Source organism: Lissotriton vulgaris, chromosome 2_2 (genome assembly GCF_964263255.1).
Source record: "Lissotriton vulgaris chromosome 2_2, aLisVul1.2, whole genome shotgun sequence".
NCBI classification, from domain to species: domain Eukaryota; kingdom Metazoa; phylum Chordata; class Amphibia; order Caudata; family Salamandridae; genus Lissotriton; species Lissotriton vulgaris.
Window position 1 is genome coordinate 254,547,883 of NC_141688.1, and position 25,004 is coordinate 254,572,886.

Here is a 25,004-nt window from a genome sequence, read left to right on the forward strand (position 1 = left end):
TGGGCACACTCACGGGGGCGTGCGGTGCGTGGAGCGACCGGCCCTGTGGACAGGGTCAGAGGTCACTTTTCTATGATTTAAGACTCGATGAACCTAGTTCATGATGCAGGTTGTACATAAGGTTCCTTATTGGAAACCGTGTAATCTAAACAGTGGCTATTTTTATAATTGGTTAAAATCACCAGTCATTACTATTAAGCTCTGCTCATGGTGCTCAAGAATGAGATCTACTAGTCTGTTTTTTTAATTATGCCAGAGGGAAATATATATTTATAATAATTACAACATTATTTATCTAAGAGTCCTCAAGCTAAACTGTTAAGATGTAGCTTGATTTTCCTCCAGCTATGGACCTCATTGAAAACCTTATTTTTGCATATTATAAATATTCAATCTAATTTTTAAAAAGTTATCATTATACTTTTTGAAGCGGCTGGAGGCTACTTTGAAATAGCTCTCAAGCAACTGCCCAGCCTACCTGAATTAAGTGTGAAAATTGCACCCAGAGGAGAGATAATGACCTGGTGAAAGGTGGTATTGTTCTTCCTCTTGCAGGAAGACCAATCAGGGTGAACTGAGTAACTTCATCAACTTGAAAGGGGACATGCCCTTTCATAGTTAAGGGGAGGCCAGTAGGAAACAGCCTTTTGTCCCTCTTGTCATGAGAACCAACCCTGTAATAGGGTAGCTACCCCAGTAGCAGATTTGAGTGACTACACAAAAGGATACTGTTGGACCTGGCCCTTTTGGCAGGTTTCACCCGAAACCTTTTGCTTTTGTCTAGCCTGTTTCTGTAACCTGGTGTTGGTGATTTTAGGCCTCTGCGCACTTTTTCACTGTGGTACAGTGTAAAGTGCGTGAGCTCTCTGTGTATGTGTGGTGAGTGACCTGCCCTCCCATAGGAATGCACGGGGAATATGTGTGACCACGGTAGTTCTTGATGTGTGGGGAGTGCAGGGTCGAGTTTGGTATGTGCGAACTCGTGAGATTGAATGCTGCGTAATGATGTATGCGGCACAAATATGTCTAGTGTGGAAGTGCCACTTCTAGACATGGGTGAGCGTGTCTGTTGTGAGTGTGCTGACACGTGACTGGCTGGAGCCTGGCTCCAGGAAGTCTGGATGGGTCTGCCCAGTGGTGAGTGTTGAGATTAGCATGCTGATGTGAGGGGAGGAGTGCACCTGGGTTCTGCGTGGGGCTGGGTTTTCCCCACACAATGCTGGCTCCTCCCCCTGTGGTGCATCTAATGACCCTGTCCTGGCCAGTGAATGAGATGGGTGGCTGAGCACATCAAGGGGGCTCCCAAACCAGCTGTGACTGGTTCTTCCCCCACCCTGCACCTTTAGACAAAGAAATTTCATGTATAAAAAGAGGCTGTGACCTCTTCTAAAAGGTTCTTGTTTCTACCAGCTTGAATCAACCAGGGGCGTGCTGTTGCTTGGGCACAGGCGAAGGCTTGCCTCCCTGGGCCATGCCTAGCCCCTGGATGCCTGATGGACTTTCCTTTGTTGAGGGCTGCTTGCTCTGTCTTTGCTGTCCAGGACTTTTTGGGACCCTTTTACCCTGTTGGAGTGAGGCCCCTTTTGCTTATAGCGCCTTGAAGCGCTGTTATTTGATTTATAGCGCTTGGGAGCGCTGTGCCTTCCCCCTAGCGCCAAAAGCACTGCGAATCGTCTTTGAGCGCTGGGAGCGCTTTACTTTCCCTTTTCACGGCTGCCGACGCCGCTTTTTGCCGATTTGACAGTCCCCTGGCAGGTGCCCACCCTGCCAGGGACCTTGTGCTGTACCCTGTCACGAGCGCTTTGGGAGCGCTTTATTGAGCTTAAGGCCGGTGCCCACCCGGCATTACCCTGTGAAGTTGTCCCCGTCGCCGCCCGACCATACTGGAAGTCAGGCAGGTCGAGGGGGGGACCTGGGGTCACCCGGAAGCAGGAAGCAGAGCGGCTACAGGCGTAGGCGGGACTCCAGTATTGTGGAGAGCCCCGCGCTACCCAGAAGAAAGTCCTGCTGCCGGCGTCCCTCCCCCGGGGCTCCCAAGAGCGAGGGAGAGCCCCGGAGCACAGCGGAGGATCCGGGAGACCGAAGCAGATCCCCCAGCAAGATAGCCGGTGAGTGACAGAGAGGAGAGGGGGCGTCGGGGCACATTGCCGGTGCCCGCCCCTCCCCTCTGGTGTGCAGAGCCTGTTGAGGCTCAATGGGCTTCATCTGTCTCCGAGTCCACAAGGGACTCCCACGAGAGGGGCAATTCTGTGTTTAGGAGCCCAGAGGGGCTCACGACGCCCCAGTTGTTACGGAGCCCGAGAGGCTCGAGGGCATTCATTTGTTAGAGCCACGAGGCTCCCCGCCCGCATCTTGTGTATTACGAGTCCTGAGAAGCTTGAGGGGCAGTTCCTTGTTCTTGAGAGGCCCGGGTGCCAATTATTGTTCTTTGAGCCCACGAGGCTCAGCCCATCATTGCTGAAGAGCCCTGAGAGAGGCTCTTGAGTTCCCACCTAGTGATTTGGAGCCCCAGAGAGGCTCGTGGGGGCCCAGTCGTTTGTGCAGAGCCTGGGAGGCTCCCACATCATTTTTGGTGCTATTGTTTCTTTTAGGAGCCCAGAGAAGACTTCCAACTGCCCAGCACTTTGTGGGCTGCTGCTACATTTAGGCCCCTGACATTGGGACACAGGGCGTCCTAGCCCCAACAAGGCCAGTGGGCCTAGGGACAGTCACAGGTGGTGACTTATGTGAGTTTGGCGCAATTGTTCTTTTTCTACACCTCTGAATGTTTTTAGTCATTATGTGTTTTCCTTTCCTACACCTTTGAATGTTTAGGCATCATGTGTAATGTTCATGCTTATACTCCAAAATGTTGGTGATACTTAGGTGGTTGTTTTTCTCCTAGTACAGGTGTTGCTAGTGAGGTCTTGGTTCCCTGCGCAATATTTTCCTAAGGTGGTTAGGGTTGCGTAGGAGGTACTTATTCTTTACCAGTAATTACTGGTTGTGTGCTAACTTGTTCTAAAAGTGTTCTATGTGCTAATTACTATTCCTAAAAAGTGATGATTCCTGACAGTGGTCCAGGTGGCCCTGTCTTGTACACATCCCCTGTAAATTCTGCCAGTGCCTGTTGGCACATTGTAAAATGTGTGTTCTTATCTAATGTGTTTTGGTATAATACAAAGGCTATTTTTATATAACCTTGTGTGAGTTTCCTTTGTGGTGGGCCTTGGGTGTTGTTGCTGGGTGCGCGCACAAACACTTAACCTACATAGCCTCCAAGTTTAGCCTGGCTGCTCGCGTCATGTTACCTAGAGGGTGAGAGGGGTTATCTTAGTGTGTGACTCCCTTGCCCTGACGTGGAAGTGGTGGTCTCTGACTGACTCTGGCGCAAGCCTTGGCCAGCCAGAGATCCTGTTTCTAACAGATACAATACAAGATGGCCGTCATGGAAGGAACATCGAGAAAAGCTCTGAAAGACAGGATCATAATTGGTGAATATCCCAGTAATTCCACTGACATCCATCCGTCATATATCCAGAAACCTATCAAAGAACTGAACTAACATATGTGGGTAGCCTTCAACATCTACATCAGCAGTTCTTACCTCACCCAGGTGCCCCTCCATCATCTAGCTGACTAGAAACCTCACCCATGTTGGAGACACCACTGGATTGTTCGCCTTCAATTCTACTGGTGGCCTCTGCAATGTAAAGGAACACAGGATTGATGCCCACTTGCTAGAGTGATCGCTGAGCGGCCATCCTTCACCCGAATCTAGCCATAGAAGGCCTAGACCCAAGGACAACATCCGCCCTTGAATCACCATCATGACCTGCCCAACGAAGTCTGGTTCTGCTGCAGCCACTCACTCCACAAATGGGACAGGGCATTGTATCACATGGGCCATCTCTCACCCCCCACCAGGCACGCTTCCTTTCTCATGTGCCAGCTTGCAACACAGAAGATCGTATGCCAGTCATCCTGACCTGTGCAAGACATGTGGAGCTCATTGCTCACCTCTGGTCACCTCTCTCACCTGCCCCAGCTCCCTGGACAGTCAATCCACTAACTTCGCCATGTTTTCCATGCGAGCCATAGAGCCCCAGAGTGTCGGCTCGCTGATGCTCCGTAGTGGAGGCACGATTCATGTTCGCAGTACTCAGCAGTGATCTTCCACCTACACTCCTGGCCATCAGTTGCTATTCACGGCAACTGTCTACTGTCCAAATCATGTGACGTTGCTCTCCAGAAGGAGCATCACATTACTGCAGGAGCTTTAGCCATCTCAATACACCGGTAAGTCAAATTTTCTGTCAGCACCCCAGTAATTCAATAAAGCCTGGCTGCATTTCATGTCCCACAATTTTTTAGTGCCCCACATGGTAGCGCTCACCCCCTGTTTGACTGCCCCCTTATTAGAAGGGTTGTTATAACTCTCTATTTCTGATTGACTTTCACCAATCATAGAAGGTGTAAAAGGCCTACCAGGAACTAAGCTTCTCTTTTACCTCCAGATTGGATTGGTTCCATCTCAAACTCAATTACATAAATCACACCACTTCACGCTAGTGCAAAGCTAACCTTATAGTTCCAAGGAGAATCCTCTTCTGCTTTGGGTCTCTGCCCACAACTACTCTTCAGACCAACTAATGAGATCCTAAGTATTTGGATTCCCCCCAACTCATACATAGTGCACAAGCTCACATGCCCCACTATTTGCACACTTAGAGTCATATGAATATTCATCCCATCATGGACATAGTTACAGAAATTAGACTACACTCCTTATTCTTCAAAGTGGCAGACATCTTGGAATGAGTTTTCCCTGCACCAGCACCCTAGTGTCACATTCCTTCTTCTCCCCCCACTAGTGGCTAAAGCTACACCCCTCCTTATTTTTACTAGCTCCTCCCTGCCCTAGAGTGTCATCATCATGGATTCAATTCGCGTCAACGCTCCGTCTCCATACTTTCTCCTGCTGGACACAATTCCTTCAAAATTAACCACCCTCCAAACTTAACCAAAAACGGCTGCAAAAAATATAAAACATGAAAAATGCTCAAACTGAACATAGAAATTCTCTTCCTACTACCAGTCCTTGGAGGGATACCCTTATCCCTCACACTCCTTCCTCAACTCATCACACCGCTCTCAATGGCATACCACTCACCCCACCACTACAACTCTGACTCCCCCTTTTGCCCACAAGAATGAAGACCTTTGCCTAAGTTGCACAACACAATAGTACTAAACACAACCTCCTCGCTGGTCGGGCACGACCATTCCACCTACCATCACCCTTACCAACTCCCCTGCCCAGTTTATAATTGAACCTAATATTGACACTGATCACTGGAGTGACAGTAACATCTCTCCACAATCTCAATTATATGATATTGTGAAGTCGACTCCCATGGCCACCAATCACACATCCCTTACTTCCCCATATAACACAAGAACCCTTCACAAGAGTCCTCTCCCCACACAGGATCCAATTTGGACTCACCACACTTCCTTCAATACCCAAATCCTCCTTACACCTAATCATGCAGCATAGCATGGTCATTTATCAACAAACAATTCCCATATGCCAGGACCACCCCATACCACTAAATTCCCCAATGCATTAGAAAACCCTTCGCACATCTCCTCCAACTCATGTCCTCAGCACCTCTACTATCCAATCAATGTACTAAGTAAACAAGGAATTACATTTGATAAGGGCAGATATCCAGAACCTTATTTATATTACCTCTAATCTGGAACACAAAGTTAATCATCAATATACGCATTACAGGACCCAAAACACTCCTATCTTCAGTGCAATCCCCCTACTATCATCAGCCCTGCCAAATCCAGAAGGCAGCTGCCTAAATTGAATTGCAACCAAATCATGGCATCTCCTCCTGGCTGAATTGGTTAGTCAGCAACTTATCAAATAACAACCTCCTCTACCTTCTCACCTCCTATAACCAGTCACCTAACAACCACTCCATGCCCCTGGGAAAATTCCAGACAATCATCACTCACCCTCAAAGGAATCCCCAGCACATATCAAGGTCCATCACTAAATCTAACCTTAAACTAATCCCCATATCTCATCCACCCACAACGGTTACCAAAACCAACTTATAATGCACATTACTCAATTGCCGATCTGCAGTGAATCCTGCTGCTGACATTGCTGTCCTTTTCATCACTCATGGCCTGGACCTTCTATTACTCACTGAAACTTGGCTTAATGACTCCTCATCCCCCATACTGGACAAATTAGTCCCTCCTAGCTATGACATTATTCGCTTGGCTCATTCTAGCCATCTGGGTGGGGGTATTATATTCACTAGAACAATCTCTTAATAAAACAACCTCACACTCAATCTCTGTCATCATGTGAATATCTGGGGATTAATATATCCACCAACACATTGTGCACAATGCACACTATCTACCACCATTCTGATGATAATCAGACATTCCTAGAACAAATCATGGTGATGAGCTCTACTAACCGCATTTAAAATATAAATCAGATCTTTCTTGGTAATTTCAATAGCCACTGGATTGTCACAAACAACCTTTGTTGAATAGCTTCAAATCCTTCCTCAATTACCTCAACCTGGTTCAAACCTGCAACAGCACAACCCACAATAAAGAGGCCACCTCAGATTTAATAATAGTAAAGGCCCATACCATCCAAATGGAATCTGGCCAACCTGCTAGTGGACAGACAACCAATGCATCATATTCTTCTTAGCAGAAAGTGTAGTTATCTCCAAAGGCCAACCAGTAAAACCCAAATGTTGGGCCAAAGGCACCAGAAATATCAACCTTCTCTCGCTAGCTACCCTCAGTAGCAACATTCTTCCACAACCCACTCACTAACATATCAGACACATAACACCTCTCCTATCACTACATCAACTCCATGTCCGACATCATGGATGTCAATGAACTGAAACAATTGAAAAGAATCCAGATGAAAAAATCTAACCCCAGGTTCGTTTACAACCTGAATGATGCAAGCCGCTCACTGATCTCAATTTACTGAAATTAAGAAGGAAAGTCTATTACAGTCATATCAGATCATCCAAAACATCTTTATTCAAACAACAACTCAACAAGAGTGAAAACAATCCCACAAAATGGTTTAAACTTGCCTAAATTCAGACTATTAGGAACCCCAATTCTGTGTCTTCTGAGAATGTCTCTCCACCCAGCTGGGATGTATTTGCCTCCTTCTTCAATAAGAAAACAAAGTGAATTGACACCAATCTCCAAACACCGTGAGAGCTCTTATCTAAGACCTCTCCGCCACATCCAGGTATCCTCCCCCCCAAGAAGTTTGATTAATAGGACATCTGAAATTTACTATCCTCTCTGAAATACTCTGACCACTGCAACAACCCTTTACCCTCAAGACTTCTCAAAGAGATGAAACACAGGCTCCAGAGGAAGGGCTACCCCAAACACCCTGGAGGCGGACTCACCATTGTACATAAAAACACCCCTTTACTCACCACATCCAGTACGAACGACTCCATGTCCTCCATGGAACACCTGTACTTTCAGATCCAGCTCAACCCCAGAGCAATCCAACGCGGCACACTCAACTACAGACCTCCTGGACCGTTTCCATGTTCACCACTACCCTCGCAAACCTCATTGCACCCCACTCCATCACATCCATGGACTACGTATTCGTCGGTGACCTGAACTTCCACATCGACAACCCCATTGACCCCAACTTCACCGCCCTCCTACACAGCCTATCCAACATCGGACTGAGACAGCTTGTCACCACCCCCACTCAAAAGGCAGCACATACCCTCGACCCCATCTCCGCAGGGAGACACAATATTTGCTTCAGCCACACCACGCAATCCATCTGGATGGACCTCCACTGCGTTCATTTCTCCTTCACCAAGTACACCTCACTCTTGCCCACACAGAAACTGGGAAAGATCACCAAGGAGCACCTCAACTCTGCCCTCATCCTTGCTCCTCCCCCACCACTACCGATGCCACCTCGCAGCCAACGCACTTTACAAATGGTTCACCGACTGCGAAACACTCTCCCCCCCCTATGGAACTCCAACAGACAATGCACCACAAAAGCCACCTTGTCCACCACCTACTTCCGAGAATCCAAGTACAAGTGCGGATGTCATGAGAAAGCTTGGAGGAACAGAAAAATGCCAGAAACATTCTCTGCCTGCATGACCGTCATGACAGAACACCACAACTCAACAGAACCACGAAGAAAAACTTAATCCAGAACAGAATACTCATCAACTCCCACAACTCTGAGGAACTCTCATATCATTCAAGAATTCACCAAACCCCCCAGTAAATCCTCCAATGTCCCTCCCTCCCGGGACCTCTGCAACAAACTCGGCTCCTATTTCCATCTCAAGATCAGAACTGTCTACAGCACCTTCAACGAGCAGAACCTAGACACTGACCCTACACCTCCAACCAACAACGCAACCCTGCCTACCATCATTGATTGGACCACAGTCATCTCAGAAGACACCGCCAAGACGATACACTCAGGAGCACCCAACGACCCCTGCCCACCCCACATCTTCTACAGAGCCGCCTCCACCATTGCAACTGTACTATGACGTACCACCAACTTCTCCCTTGAAACAGGCACTTTCCCCAATGGCTGAAAACACACAAAGGTCAAGCCCCTCCTCAAGAAGCCCACCAAAGATCCGACAGACCTCAAGAACTGCTGATCCATCTCTCTCCACCCCTTACAGCCAAAGTCACAGAGAGGATCGTCAACAACCAGCTCACTAACTTCATAGAAGCAAACTCGAGCCTCGACTCTTCACTGTCTGGCATCCACAGCAACAACAGCACTGAGGCCGCCTTCTAGCTGCCACAGATGACATCAGTACCTTCCCGGATCAGGGCCATATGGCAGCCCTCATCCTACTAGTCCTCTCAGCACCCTTCAGCACCTACTCCCACTGCACATGACCGCCAGAAATGCCCTCGAATGGATTTACTTCTTCCTCCCCGGTTGAACCCAAAGAAATGGACTCCCCCCTTCCTCTCCAAACCCACAGAGATCAGGTGCAGAGTAAACCAATGATCTACACTCAGCCCCAAGTTCTTCTACATCTACATGGCCCCTCTCACCACCATCATCAGAATTTTTTTTCGCAGCATAGTATCCTACGCCGACAACACCCAGCTCATCCTCTCCTTCACCAACAAACCCGACATCACCAGACACAGCTTACAGGAAGTATTCCTCCTTTTTTTTTTACTGAAAGAATACTTCAATCAGTGATGCAGGTGGTTATCATGCTGTTCTCGAGTCTTTGAATACCATAAGTATTTTATGCTTACTGGATTAGAAACACTGCGATCACTTGAAGAATAAACTTTATGCCATACGTTGAAGCCCTGAAGAAGTCCTTCAGGAGACAAAAAGTGCTGGCTATGATCAATGGAATTTTGAAGAGAAAATCTGTTTGTGAAAAATAAAGTGAACACTGCATCAAGAGAAATATACCCTGGATTTAGATGTTCTTTTCTCTGTGTTACCTTTTGTGGACTGTGATATGAAACGCCAACATTATTGTAAATAGTGCTGAAACCCTTTTTGTTTTGCAATTTGCAGTAGGACTTGTTCCTATTTTTTGGGAGTATAGAGGTGAGTACTCCCTAGTTTTCGTGCACTAAGAGTTACTTAGGGACACTATTCACTTGCTGTGTGCGGGTCTAATCGTCCTCTACCCTCAGCTTTGTGCTCTTCTTCATCTTCCAGGAAGGTATGAAAGATGTTGCCTCCTGGGTGAGCAACAGCTGCCTAAAGCTCAACTCAGAGAAAACCATAGTCCTCGTCCTCGGATCCACCCCCAGCTTGGGACAGCACCTGGTGTCCCTCCACCCTCAGCATACTTTCCACACCCACAGACCATGCTCGCAACCTCTGCATCATACTTTACTCCTAGCTCACTATGCACTGACAGTCAATGCTGTATCCACAACATCCTTCAACACGCTCTGCATCCTCCGCAAGACCAACAATTGAATCCCCCCAAATGCAGAAGGATCGTCACACACGCACTTATAACCAGCAGACTATACTATGGACATGCCCTCTATGCCAGAATGAACAAATCTCAACACCTCAAACTCCAGACAATGCAGAACACCACAGCTAGACTTGCCCTCGGCATTCCACAACAACACCACATCACCCAACACCTACGAGAACTCCAATGGCTCCCTATTGAAAAGAGAGTGACCATCAAGCTCCTCACTTACGCCTACAAATCCCTCCACAACATCGGACCCCAATACCTCAACAAAATCTCCTTCTACATAAGCCTCCAATCTGCTAATCATGCCCTTGCGGAAATCCCAAGCATCCGCAGAGCTAGTGTGGGCGACGATCCTTCTCCTACATCGCATGCAAGACCTGGAACAAACTCGCACTCAGCATCAGACAAACCCCTACACTTCAAGCTTTTAAGTAGAGCCTCAAGACCTGGCTCTTCAGATGAGACGAAGCTGCTCAGAACCTTCCCTCCCCTCCCCCACCAGCGCCTTGAGACCCTTGTAGGTGAGTAGTGCGCTTCACTAATCCCCGATTGATTGAAACACTCTCAGCTTCCTCTATGGACCAAGATTATTGATACTTCTCAAACACATGGTTTCATAACAGATTGTCTAAAAAATTGTCCAGGTAACCTTGTATTAAAAAAAGCAAAATGACCACTCAGACCACCCTATTTCCAACATCCCAACTCTGGCCAAACTCCTGGAAAGATGCGTACATCAACAGATTTGTAATCACATATATCAATTCCAACTCATCGACCAATACCAATCTGGTTTCAGGCTGGGCCACAGTACCCAAACTGCCCTAGTCCATATCTTCGATGATGCCCTATGACTGCTTATTTATGCTGCTTAATCTGACAGCTCTGTTTGGCACCATCAAAACTGAGAACCTTTTGAACCTCTTAGAATGGAGAAAGGGTTAATCTGGTACCATTTTACAATGGTTCTCCACATTCCTACATAAAAGAACTCAAAGAGTTATGTTCAACCATGTTCTATCCTTCCAGACACCAGTCACAATTGGTGTCCCTCAAGGCACCTAACTCTCCCCCACCCCTCCCCACCCTCTGAAACTTGCTCATGGTACCCTGACTGAAATCTTCCATCTCTCTAACATCTCATGTCATTTGTACTCCAATGATACACAACTCTACCTACAAGTCGCCTCTCCAGGTGACATCACCATCCTTAACAACACTCTGACAAAAACTCAACAATAACTGATTTGTAACCACCTCAAATTTAAAGCCTTTTAACCTGAATTTCTCTCAATCTCGCCACCCAAGCACACTCCGAACATCAAAGAATGGGTTGAAGTTCTTACAGCCTTCAACCGTTCCCCACACATCTTCACCACAGCTAAATCGTTAGGAATAATTCTGGACACTCACCTCTGTATGCAGGATCACATCAGAGCTGCCACCAGAGGCACCAACTACTAACTGCTGGTACTAAGGAAATGAAAACCTTTCATTCTGACTGCAGACCTTCAATACAGAAGTACAAGCCTAGTGATCTCCAAACTAGATTCCGGTAGTGCCACCCTCGTCGGTCTATCAAACTCAAAGCTAGCACCTCTGAAGGCAACTTTTAAAGCGCCAACTCGACTCATCGCATTCTCAAATATAAGTGATCATATCATCCCAGATCTCGAGGCACTGAACTGGCTACTCTCTGAGGCAAAGATCCACCTATAAATTGCCTTCCTAACTCATAAAGTTCTGCACCACGGCACGCCAGCTTCCCTTGCCAAGAAACTCGTCCTACGAGTTGAGAATAGAACTTTAAGTAGCACAGGCTCCCTTCTACTGAAGCCTACAAAATTTAAAAAAAGAATACCTACAAGCACTCCTTCTCTAGAATGGCCTTGAAAATATGGAACTCACTTCCTCCTGAGACCAGATCCAACCCCTCAACTGCCAATGAAGATGACACGTTTCCCCCACCTGCCCATCAACAAATCAATCGGGCCATATTTCAAGCCCTTCATTACTTTCATCGATGACCCTCTACATTCCTGCAAATGACCATTGTGAATCTGGTCTCTACATATGTCAACCTGCCTCCATCCCTACACTCATGTTTGTGCTTCCTGATGTTCAGCGCTTTGAGCCTCATAAGGGTCACATGTATGAGCATTTACTCTCTATGGCTATTCTCCTGCTTTGTATATAACCACGTTTGCTTTTCCTGATGATCCTGAAATGGCCCCTTGAATATCTGTAACTGTTTGCGACCATGTTGTACAATGCTGATACCCGTAAGGGCCATGCTGGTGCTATATAAAACTCAATGGTAGACAGCCATTACAACACGGGCTGTACACCGCGCTACCATTATGACGCAGCCATCACAACGCAAGTCATTACAACGACTTGCGCTGGATGGCACTATATACTAAGGAATAGTACGATTTACTATTCCAACACCTTCCCTACTGTTACGTAGGCTGGAGCTGGAATAGTACATTATACTATACCTAAATCCAGCACCTACAGTGCAAGTCGTTGTAACGACTTGCGTTGTGATGGATGCGTTGTACTGGTAGCGCGGTGTAAAGCCCGCGTTGTCATGACATACATCTAACTCAATAAACAAAGAAATAACAAGACAGCTCATTTGAGCGCACAGGTCCATAAAAAGGACGAAGTCAGAAGGTAAAATCTTTAACCAGGATACATCTGCTTGGTGTATCTTGCCCTCCCTCAATCAAGTGAGACCTAAATCACGCCTCGGTCTCGTTCTAGCGGTTCTATAGACTATCATTGGCAATTAGTACGCTTTGCGCTATTTTTACTTACAATTCCAAGAATTCATATTCCTGGTTCCCTTTATAGGATTTTGTAATTTTTATGTCATTTTGATGATTACATTTTAGTCTATTTATTGATTCCCTTTCTGAATCTTTATTGTTTGGTGTTTTGACTTTATTATTGTTTTGGTACTGCGAAAATATTTTATCCATTGCCCTAAGTTAAGTCTGCCTGCTCGGTGACATAGCTACCAAGGTGTTGAGCTCATAATATTTTAGTGACTTTCGTGTTCACTCTTACATATTTGTGTAATTGTTCCTTGAAGTGTGAAAGGGCCAACCACAACATATAAATCATTTTCTTACAATGTGTAATTTTGATAGGTGGCTAAATGGCATAATATGGGAAATTTCTATAACTAGCATGCCATGAAATTACAGAAATCACACAATACGCCTACATAATTTCAACTAGGCCTAATTGTGTTGTAATAACTTGCTGACAGAGCAACATTTATATATTGCGAAAAGATTTGGCAAATTGCGACAGGCATTTACAATTTACAGTTTTTGTTATTTGCTAAATTAAAATTGCAAATCATACGAATTATTAAATGATACATTTCATAACGTTACATTAGAAATTACCAAGTAGATATTTTGCATTTTTTGTTAATCACGAATCGCTACTTCGTATTGATGCATCTGGCCTAATTTTTTCAGCTCACCGCTTTTTTATGAGGTTTTCAATTAAAACTTATTTCTCTACTGTTTTTCGATTGTATGTTCTTCAACACTTCTATTGCAAACCTCAGTAGTCCTAGTACGTAGGGCCTTTTTCATCACCAACGCTTCCAATAGAAACTTAAACTTGACCCAACCGTTCCTGTTTACAAGTGCATAAAAGTTATATATCACTGTGAGTGGCAATAATAGGACTCACTCTCGTAGTGTATGAAAAAGAAGTCAAAAATAAAACAGCATGTGCCTTAGTTCAGAACCTTCTTACCAGCACTGGTGCTATGGAATGGAATTACGTTTCGTTTTAAAAGCAGAGGGGCGCTCTCCTTCGTGGGCTGTTAGCTGCTGCTGGGGTAAGACAGGGGCTGAGGGCTGCGAGCAAGAGGGCTGGGACTACATTTCCCAGGAGTCCCAGTAACCCCGCCCGTTCCACCTGGGCTGCTCACACTCCCCGCCCCGCCCCCAACGACCGGGTGTTCAAATACCGGCTTGCTCTGCACTTTGTGGGACACCTTGACAAACCTGCCTTGCTGTTTGGATTGCCCGTGGATTCCTTGCATCTCCACCAACGCCTCGCGGAACCCGCTGCGCGGGTCCCGCTTCGCAGAGGGGTGCTCTCCTTCGTGGGCTGTTAGCTGCTGCTGGGGTAAGACAGGGGCTGAGGGCTGCGAGCAAGAGGGCTGGGACTACATTTCCCAGGAGTCCCAGTAACCCCGCCCGTTCCACCTGGGCTGCTCTCCCTCCCCGCCCCGCCCCCAACGACCGGGTGTTCAAATACCGGCTTGCCCTGCACTTCGTGGGACACCTTGACAAACCTGCCTTGCTGTTTGGATTGCCCGTGGATTCCTTGCATCTTCACCAACGCCTCGCGGAACCCGCTGCGCGGGTCCCGCTTCGCAGAGTGGCGCTCTCCTTCGTGGGCTGTTAGCTGCTGCTTGGGTAAGACAGGGGCTGAGGGCTGCGAGCAAGAGGGCTGGGACTACATTTCCCAGGAGTCCCAGTAACCCCGCCCGTTCCACCTGGGCTGCTCTCCCTCCCCGCCCCGCCCCCGACGACCGGGTGATCACCGTAAGAGCCATAAATTAACGTGTGAATACCGCTGCGCAGGAGCCCGCCGGGAGAAGCCCGGGACAAGGGCGGGACTGTCTAAGGCCGTCCAAGGCCGATCAAGGTCGGGTCGGGGCTACTCCCTTTCATCAGTGATCACAGATCTCATATTTTAAACTGTTTGGTTGTAAGTCATAGCACTATATATTTAGCTGTTTCCCAGAACTCACATGATGTCCCTGCGCTCAGGGAAGGGTAGACAGGTTACTGTAAAAACGAACAATGGGAAAGCCACTGGAACTTTAGATGATTTTATAAGTCGGGCAACTGTGATCTTAGAAAAAGAAATTGCCCTTACAGAAAAGCGTTTGTCCCTAGACTTAGTAACAGGAAAACGCTCATCCCTGGGAGATATTGCCTCTAAAATCACCCCCAATAAGCCACCTACTCTTGAGCAAAGTGCAGATAGTGCAGATAGTAACCTAGAGGCTAGCCCAAACTTAGCTGTAATTTCTGATTCACAGACAACTACGATAGTAGACCCAGGGGATTCTCAAGCTGAAGCACCTATACTCACTCCTATACCTATTCCATCAGGTATTACGGGGGAAAATGCCTTAGATGGCAACTTGAGTAACAATGGGCCTATCCTTCCACAAGATCATGTAGTACTCTGTGAGCGGGAACCTAACAATCCAAATAAACGTAAAAGAGGGGGAAACCATAGAAAAGGAACTAGATCTAAGTCAGCGAAGCCAGCACCACCTAAAGCTTTGACAATTCCTCCCAAGCAAAAGGGCACCCACCTAGTTGATGCGGGTCAGAAAACTTTCTCATTTAATATCAATAATAATGACCGACTTCTGGGAGAAATTGAGAAAACAGTGCAGATGCTCTTGCTGCCCGTCCTAGAGAAAATTCAAATTGTTAATTTAAAATTAGACCAATTGGAACATCTCATCTCTCTTAACACCAATTCCCTTGAAACTTTAGCACTGAAGAATAAATTACCTGAGGAGGGGGGCATTAATAACAACAATAAAAATGCTAACACCAACACTAGTAATCCAAAAAAAGGGGGAGAGAATAAAAATGTGAGTAAAACTTTTAAAGCACTCACAACTGGTGACCCTAGGGCAGCACCGGTCCCCTTAGTACGCACAAAACCTGTACCATTAGCTCGTACTAAACCTGCAGTGGCGGTCACTGTGGGGCCCCCTAGTAAAAATATGGGTAGTGCAACATCAACACCAACACCAGAAGCTACTATTGCTAAACAGGGAACCACCCAAGGGCCCAAACAAACATGTTCACAGGGGCCTGCAGTAAGTAACGACAACGAGAGAGCACACAAAAGGAAACTACCAACTGTAAACTTGCCACCATACTTAGCCCCTTTTATGGTAATACTCACTGGAGTACCCCCAGTTTTGCCCAATAAAACGGAATCATTTCAGGAACTAAAAAACAAAATAATATACTGGCTTAACATTATCAGACCACTCCCTCCTGATTCCAAAACAAAAATACTTAGTGTCCGCAGAGTCCCCTGGGTGGGCCCAAGAGAGAAGGACCTAGAGGGGGACTGTATCCTGATCAACTTCAGTGATACCTGGGTAAAAAATATTATCGCTGTGAACCGAGATTTGCTAGAGTTGGGGATATTCAATGTATAGGTCTAGAATACTTTTACCCAAATTTGAATTTTGCTCCCCTGACTTTGCTTTACAAAAACACTGGGCAGGCATTCAACAGTGAAACACACCCTGGATGGGCCCGGAGAAATAGGGCCGTATGGCCAAATCAAAACAACTGGGGACCTCCGCAACAGAGTGATGGCTTCCATTGGGGATCAATTTATAACAATAATAACCCCTCGCAAACTTGGCACAACGACCTAAGACCAAGATATCAGGGGGAAGATTACCTAGGATGGTTCCCAAGCAATATCCCCTTAAGAAACCGTTTTGATCCACTTGCAGGTATGGAAGAGATAGATTGACCATCACAAAATCCTCCCTGTATTACTAATACCTTAACAATAGGTGAGCCCAGCCAGAGGGAGAAGGGAGAAAGTTGTAACGATAACTCACGGGAGAATGCCCAAGCCCCTGAGGCAGACCTTCCTAAAGAAAGTGAACCAAGTTCAATCACCTTAAGGTATAATCTGGAAGTATTACCCGAACCAGTCAGAAAGAACCAAAATGAACTAAGGATGCGTCTAATTTCTTGGAACATTGCTGGGCTCGCCTCAAGGTTGGAGGATGAGGCATGATTAGACTTTGTGGGTGACTCTGACATCTTGTGCCTTCAGGAAACATGGAGCTGATCCACCCAGAACATCGAGGGTTTCCAAGCCTTTAATACCCTAGCGATACCTTCACAAGTGGGTAGGGCAAAAGGTGGCCTAATGACAGCAACCTCCTTAAAACTATGTAAACTTGTAACTTCTATGATAGTTGACTCCCCATGGTTTCAAGTGTTGATGTTGGTTAATTTGTTTCCTGAACCATTGTTGCTGATTAACTGGTATTATAACATCTTTGACAACAATGAGACATTCGTAATGTTGAAATTGGAGGAGGCCATAGCCAGGGCACGCCAAGAGCAACCCCTATTATTTGTCATCTGGGTGGGAGATTTCAACTGTTCATTATGCACCTATGGGAACTCGAAGGTGTGTGGCTTGAGAGACTCCCATGATCAACCCCTGTTACACTTCAAACATACACCCCAGGGGGACACCTTAAACAACATCATTATTCTAAATGATTTATGCATAGCGGAGCCCTGGGTAGGCCTAAATTCTACTCCAATACCGACGTTTCAGGGTACCAGAGGTACGATGAGTTTTATTGACTTTGTAATTGTCTCCAGTGGGCACTTTTACTATGTTGATAAGTTGGAAGTAATTGCTAATGCTGCCAGTGACCACAACCCTCTAATCCTATCCCTGCTTTGTCCTATTAAACCCACACACCCTGTTTGGGAGCAACTTGTAAAGTATAGCAGGAACCAAGGCATTACTCTTAAATGGGGTCAAATAGATGCGGTGGGTCTTGAGGCAGAGATCCTAAATGGACATAGCTCTGAATACGAGGCATGTCTAACACCTACAACTAACCCAGAAAAGGTCATAGGAAACTTTGAATCTTTATGTAGGCATGTAGCCGAACGCCTCACAAAACCAATTGGTAAAAACAAAAGGCTAGGCCCAAGATGGTTTGATGCTGCATGTTCGGCAACAAACAGATCTCTGAAAGCGGCATTAAAACAAAAACCTAGGGATATAGAACTGGTTAGAGCATCCAGATTGGCCTATAAAGAAGCCATAAAAACAAGAAAGTCGGATTTAAAAAATCAAGCCTGGGAAGATCTAGAAAAGGCCTCGGAACTGAAGGATAGCCGGCTTTTCTGGGAAGTCATCAATCGCCCCCTTTTTACAAATAATGGCAAGGACAATATTGTGATGCAGATTGCATGTGGAACATGGGAATCACATTTCGGGAACATTTTTAATCCCCATGGAACTTTACCCAACGAACTATCACCAAGAGATGCAAAGGAAACAGTGGTCTCTCAATCCTCCCTGTCCTTGAGCTCATCGCTCACCCTACAAGAAGTGGAAGATGCTCTGTCGAAAGGCATACCATTAAAAGCACCTGGCCCTGATCAATGTTAAGGCTTGGGCCCCCGTGCTGTTAAACGTTTTTAGAGCAGTTGTCATTAGCCGCATTCCGGCATCATGGAAGGAGGCAGTAGTGGTGCCAATTTTTAAGAAGGGCGACAGATCAGACCCCCGATGCTATCGCCCAATCTCATTAATTGATGCATCATGTAAGATTCTGGGTAGGGTCATTTTAGCCAGACTAGAATCATGGGCAGACTCTGTGGGCCTTATTGTGAATTCCCAATATGGATTCAGAAAAGGCAAAGGTACTGTCGAACAGTGCCTGAATCTGGCCCTGATCATAGGGAAATACATGAAGGCAAGGAAATCTTCAATTCATCTTGCCTTCATGGACCTCTCAAGTGCATTCGACACTGTGTGTCGGAGCAAGCTGTGGCAAATGATGGAGGTCATGGGTTTCGAGGAACCCTTGGTCACCTTGCTCGGTAGACTCCATGAATCTACTACTGTAGCCATAAGGTTTGGGCCAGGGGGAGAGAAAACTAAGTCTATCCTCTCAACTGAGGGCGTCCGACAAGGATGCATATTAGCTTCTTTTTTGTTTCTTGTATACACCAATGGTCTAGAAAAATATCTGTTGGACCACTGTCATGATTTCCCAAAGGTCAACGGCAGGAGCATTCCAATGCTTTCTTACGCCGACGACACGGTACTCATGACACTTACAGCAAATAGTATGCAGCATTGTCTTGATGCCTTCCACAAATTTATGTTGGACCTAGACCTCAAGGTAAACTTTGCCAAATCATTTGTTATGGTCTGTGGCCCAAAGGGCACCAAAATTAGAAAGTTTGTAGTAAGTAACTCCATTATTGAAAAGGTTGAAAATTTTAATTATCTGGGAAACCTTTTCAACAACAAACTAAGTTGGGCCCCGTTAATGAAGACACGAGTTCAGAGTGCTAGTCGCTCAATAGAGGGTCTGTTTCGTTTCTGTGGCAAATTAGGCCAAAAACCTGTCATACACCTAAAAACCTTGTACAAAGCTAAATGTTTGTCGGTTGCTACCTATGGGGCAGGGGTTTGGGGGACCGATAGCCCTGACACGATACAGATTATGGAGAATAAATTTTTTAAACGTGTATTGGCTATTCCATCAGGCTCTTCAAACAGATTTGCCCATAACGAAATAGGTCTAACCTATGTGAGTGACATCATTCGCCTTTCCCCTTTATTGTTATGGGGCAAAATATGGCTATCAGAGGACTTACAGCTTACCAGAGATATCCTCCGGGACTGCTTAGAACTGGCAAATATGAATCAGATCCCCTGGCTATCTTATGTAAAAGAAATGCTCCATAGAATAGGCTTGGGAGATATATTTGACAATCCCGAAAATATACAGGGAGATATCAAAACTGTAATTAAAACAAATTATTGGAAATCACCGCTTGCGAACTCCCTGGTTAGCCCTTATGTTCCTAAGGCCACTTTGCAGCACCAGTTTTATCTAACCTTCACAAATCATGTGCAATGACGATTTTATTTGACAAGGTTTAGGTTACACACCCTGCACTTCCTTTATGAGTTTCCTAAACAGGGGGGCTGGTGCGAGAAACTGCCCCCCTGTCCTTGTAATAACAAAGACAGCCAAAGCACGATGCATATTGTTCTTTTCTGTTCTCTATACAAGGACCCGAGAATCAGGTTTATTAAGCCGATCCTCAAGGAAAAACAACCATGCCATTACAAAGAGGGTTATTATTATTTATTATCTTTGTCATCATCTGGTGTTTGTTGTGCAATGTTAAACTTTATACAAGTGTCACTCTTGATTAGAAAACGGTATGGCTAAATATGGCCCCAAGAAGCTGACCCTTTGATCATGTATATCGTATACTGTTGCATTGTGATTTTCTATTACTTATCTTACCTGCCCTCTAATATATACCCCGGTACGAAGAATTCATGAACCATCCGAATTAATTGAAAGTAAAACTATGGGCTTTATTTGTGACTATATTAACTAATGATTTTTTATAGTGTTATAACTGTAAGACTCTCTTTAAAAATTAATTTTAAATTATGTTTGTAAATGTAATTGTCAACTTTTATGATTCTTTTGTTTTGAATCGAATAAAGTTTTTGAAACTGAAACTGAGTTACTTTTAGAAAGCTCGTACATTGAAATCTTTTTGTCACTTTTTTTGCATTTTTTTTCAGTATCAAGAGACTTATTCCATTGTGTATAATTTACTGCTATTGCATACTGAACTACACATTCTGGACATCTAAATTCATTGCTAATTAAAGAAAATGACAGCTCATGTGGATGTTGTAGATTTACAGGCACTACACGTTTTAAATGGCAGCAAACCTAACCATTAAGCTTACTCTAGCCTTGTTTGCATTTCTTTCACTAACACTGCCCCTTTCCCTGAAACTTATTCAACCCAAACCCAGTGACGAATTTTTAAAAATAATAAGTGGCAGGGGTCTCCTCAGGAGGCAGGTTGCATCAGCCCTCCTGTATCTCCTATTAGTGCTGCCTAAAACAGAAACAACTACTAAAGTGTGGAGAGGAAGTGGCCTAATGGCCAGAGCTGCCGACTTCAAAGCTGGGGAATAATGTTCAAGTCCCAGCGCCGGCTCAACATCCTGTGATTCTAGGCATATCACTTTGTCCCCACGTGCCTACCATGAATGATTGTGTACTTAATTGGTGCTCCAGAGAAGCGCCAGTGTTGATGATTGCTGAGCACAGGAAAACACATGCTCGAATTTAGCACTGCCCACACCATGGCCTTAAAACTCTTCCAATTCAGTTATTGTGACAGTGATGTAACACTGACCCTTGCAACAGCCTGAGAGAAACCTTATGCTAACATTAATACAAAATGATTACCCGTCAGTGGCAGCTCACTCACCATGGCCACAGCACTCACTTTGATGCTTATACCTCTTCTAACACTAACCTGAAACTGTCCAGAGTTGAAACTTTTGCATCACCTTCACCCTGATGCATTCTGTAACTTTACCCTGAACTACTGGCATGACGTTAATCTAACCTCCGCCATGACGGTACTTACCGTGTCTCTGGCCATAATATTAACCCTACCCTAATATACTTGACAGTGAAATATGTATTCAAGTAAATACTTTCATTCGAAGATCTTTCTCTATTACATATGCTTGCAATGCCAGGATGCAAATAAATAAAATAAATAACCCTTTAATCAGTTGCTGCAACTATCTCCTGCCGTTCTTCATGACCAGGTTCTTACTGAAAGAAGCATACTGGTCACAGGGCGGAGGAAGCACTCCAGCCCGGCTGGCCTCTTCCTCACTGAATCATGTTAATCAGAAACATATTCATTATCACAAAATACCCTTGTGGGCTTCAAGTCCAATTGTCATATTTCAAACGTACCTTCCAATGCTGATCAACAATGCCCGTGGGCTGCACCTCCCTCTGTAGGGTTTCTAGTGCCTAGAAGCGTTCACAAAGATTGTCATCAGCGTCCACCAACCATCTCCAAATACCTGATCTAGCAGCACTATATTTGGGTCAGTGTCCCTGTCTTTATCTCAAGGGGAGAGACACCAGGAAGACTTGTAGATGGACTTTGTCTGTGCTTACACTACAGCTGCAGTGTACAATGTAGGTTCAGCAGGAACAAATCCATGCCTGGATTTCAGGACAACCTTTCTATGAAGGACCTTCATTTACATGAATTGCAAGTAAATTATGTGTTATGGTTATTGTGAAATTCCGGCATCACTGCTGTCCTCCTGACACTCGCGAGACGTCCATCCTCTACGTTCCTCTACTCTTTACTGTTCCTCCGAATCTCTAGCATTTCAACATCTTGCTGGATGGAGTGTTGGTCACTGCCAAACTCTCACCAGCTACCTTCACAGCTAAGCTTCTGCCCTGATCGTCATTTAAGGGTGCCAAGGGATAGCAGCTGACCATTAATATCCATGACACTGCCCTTGCTATCTCTTGTTTCTAGTTTCAGGGAGGCAGGTGCTAGAGCATTAGGTAAACATGGCTGTATTTGTACTTCCCATTCTTAGCCCTTCCTCTAAACATGCAGCAACAAATAGGAGGCTGCTGTTAGGGCATACGTCGTACAGTGGTCCCTTACTGTGATGTCATTAGTAGTCAATGAGTGTGTAATGTTTCTGGCGTTAACTCATGCATGTTGATATATTGTAAATGTAAATGCCATTTGTAAAGCGCACAGCTACCTCCAACGGAGGTGTCCCGGCGCTGTCCGTATACCGCTGTGGAACCCGTCCTGGCCTTTCCCTGTGAAGAGCCCGCTCCTGGGCATCCCCAAGGTGCAGACCAGGCATCCCAGCGCTGTTGGGGCCGTTGTGGAGATTAAGCAAGCTATTGCCCAGAGTTGCTGAGTGGGACCCATGATTAGAATAGGCACCAAGGCGAGAATTATCAGGTCCGAGGATATGGAGCCCAAGATCCACTGAGGCGGGTATTGAACCCTGGTTCCCGACCACACCTCTGCATCAGGGTCTGCTGCTCTAACCATTGAGCCACACTTCTCCTATATTGAAGCCCTTGGCATCTGCGATGATAAACCAACCCCTCAGTCGGAGCTGCCAACTTGGGAACCAGGTTCGGATATCAGCATCCGATGATTCTGGGCAACTCACTCTGGGCTCATTTACAAGCCTATAGCTCCGCCAGTGCCTCACTTTTCTTGCGCCACCATCGACCCCGCGTGCAGACCCATATCTACGAGGCCACACATAGATACTTTGCATGGTTTTCATGGCTTCGTAACTATGGAGTAAGGCAATGCAGCGCTTGTCTCTGCATTGCCTTACTCTTAGTTATTTATTTATTTTAAAGGTTTTATATAGCGCTAGCTGGACCTGAGGGTATCAGAGCGCTATACACAGGTTTAGGCAGGAAAGATTGAATGAAACATTTGGACAATGAGGAAAAATACGAGCGATGAGAATATGAAAAACAGTACAGTTAAAACAAGGGGAGATACAATAAGGATTACATTAGGTAAACAACTAATCCTAGATGGATGTAGAGAGCGCTGTGGTCAGGGATGGAGAAGAGGAGGGGAGTAAAAGTGGGCGGGGGGAACAGTGGAAGGTGATGGGTAAGGAAATAGTATGAGTGCATGGGCATAAACAGCGAGAGGAATTGAAGAAAGTCAATAGTATTGGAAGGTAGGTAAAGAGGGGAGGGAAAGGGAGTCAGGACATCAATAGGGGGAGACCTATACAGTTGGGAGGAACGAGGGGATTAAAGTCCAGATAAAAGGATTAAGGGCCCCACAGTTTGTTGAAAAGGTGCAGCCTGAGGTCCTATTTGAAGCTAAGGTAGGAGGGGTTACAACGTAAATCTTTATGTAGGGAATTTCAGATGGTAGGTGCATTTCCAGGGAAGGAAAGGGAATGAGTAGATTTCTTGTTTAACAGAGGCGGGAATAGAACAAGCGTGTTAGTGCTCCTTAATGCTCTAGAGCAGCCCGCTTTGTGGAGTTTATTAGGGAGGTACAGTGGAGTGTTTTGATGAAGGGCTTTGTGAGTAATGCAAACAGTCTTGTAGATGGATCTGCCTTCAATGGGAAGCCATTTGGGGGCTTTCAGAGCGGGGGAGATGAGATGAGATCGCTTACAGTTCATAATGACCCTGGCAGCAAGGTTAAGGATGGACTTGATTGGGGCTAAGTGGACTTTCGGTGTTCCAGAGACAGGGGCATTACCATAGTCAATTTGGGACAGGACCAGAGATTGAACCACTAATTTAAAGTCATCTGCAGTAATGAAGGGTCTGATTTTCTTAAGGTGATGGAGAGTGTAGAGTGCACCTTTAGCCGAACTTTTGATGTGGAAAGTAAGACTGAGGTACTGGTCAATACTGATTCCAAGGGATTTGACTGAGTTAGATATAGTGAGAGAACAGTTGGCACCTTTATGGTCAGTAATCCAGTGTTGAATTGGGAGTGGGTGTTTTTAGGGGGAAAAAGAATGACTTCAGTTATTTTAGGATTGAGTTTCAGGTGGTTATGATGAAACCAGGATTGAATCTTGGTCAAGGTCTCATTGAGGTGCAGAACATCTGCACGGGATGTAATCTTGTAGTAAAGTTGGGTGTCATCGGCTTAGAGGTGGTAATTGATTCCACCTTGTTTAAGGATGAGGGCGAGGGGTTCCATGAAGAGGTTGAATAGAGATGGAGAGAGAATAGAGCCCTGGGGGACACCTAAGGAGACCAGCATGGGTTTATAAAGACAGTCATGTATTTTAATTTGTTGGAATCTGTGCTGGAAAAAGGAGGTGAACCATTTGAGGACAAAACTATTAAAGCCAAAATGTTCTTTCAGAGTGTTAAGCAAGGCAGAGTGGTTGACGGTATCAAAAGCTGCAGAGAGGTCAAGGAGAATGAGCAGGGTGGACACCCCCTTATCGACGGAGTGATGAAGGTCATCGAATATATAAAGCATGGCAGTTTCTGTACTATAACCCTTCCTAAAGCCAGACTGAAATGAGTCCAGAAGATGTCAATGTGTTTGTCCAATTGGAGTAGGGCATATTTTTCCAGGGCTTTAGATAGAAGAGGAAGGTAAGAGATGGGACGAAGATTGTTAGAGTCATTGGGTTAACTGTAGAATTTCTGAGGGTAGGGGTGATTTGACTAAGCTGAAGGGAGACAGGGACAGAACCAGAGGCCAAGGAAGAGTTGATGATAGTGGTCCAATATGGAGCAATGGTGTA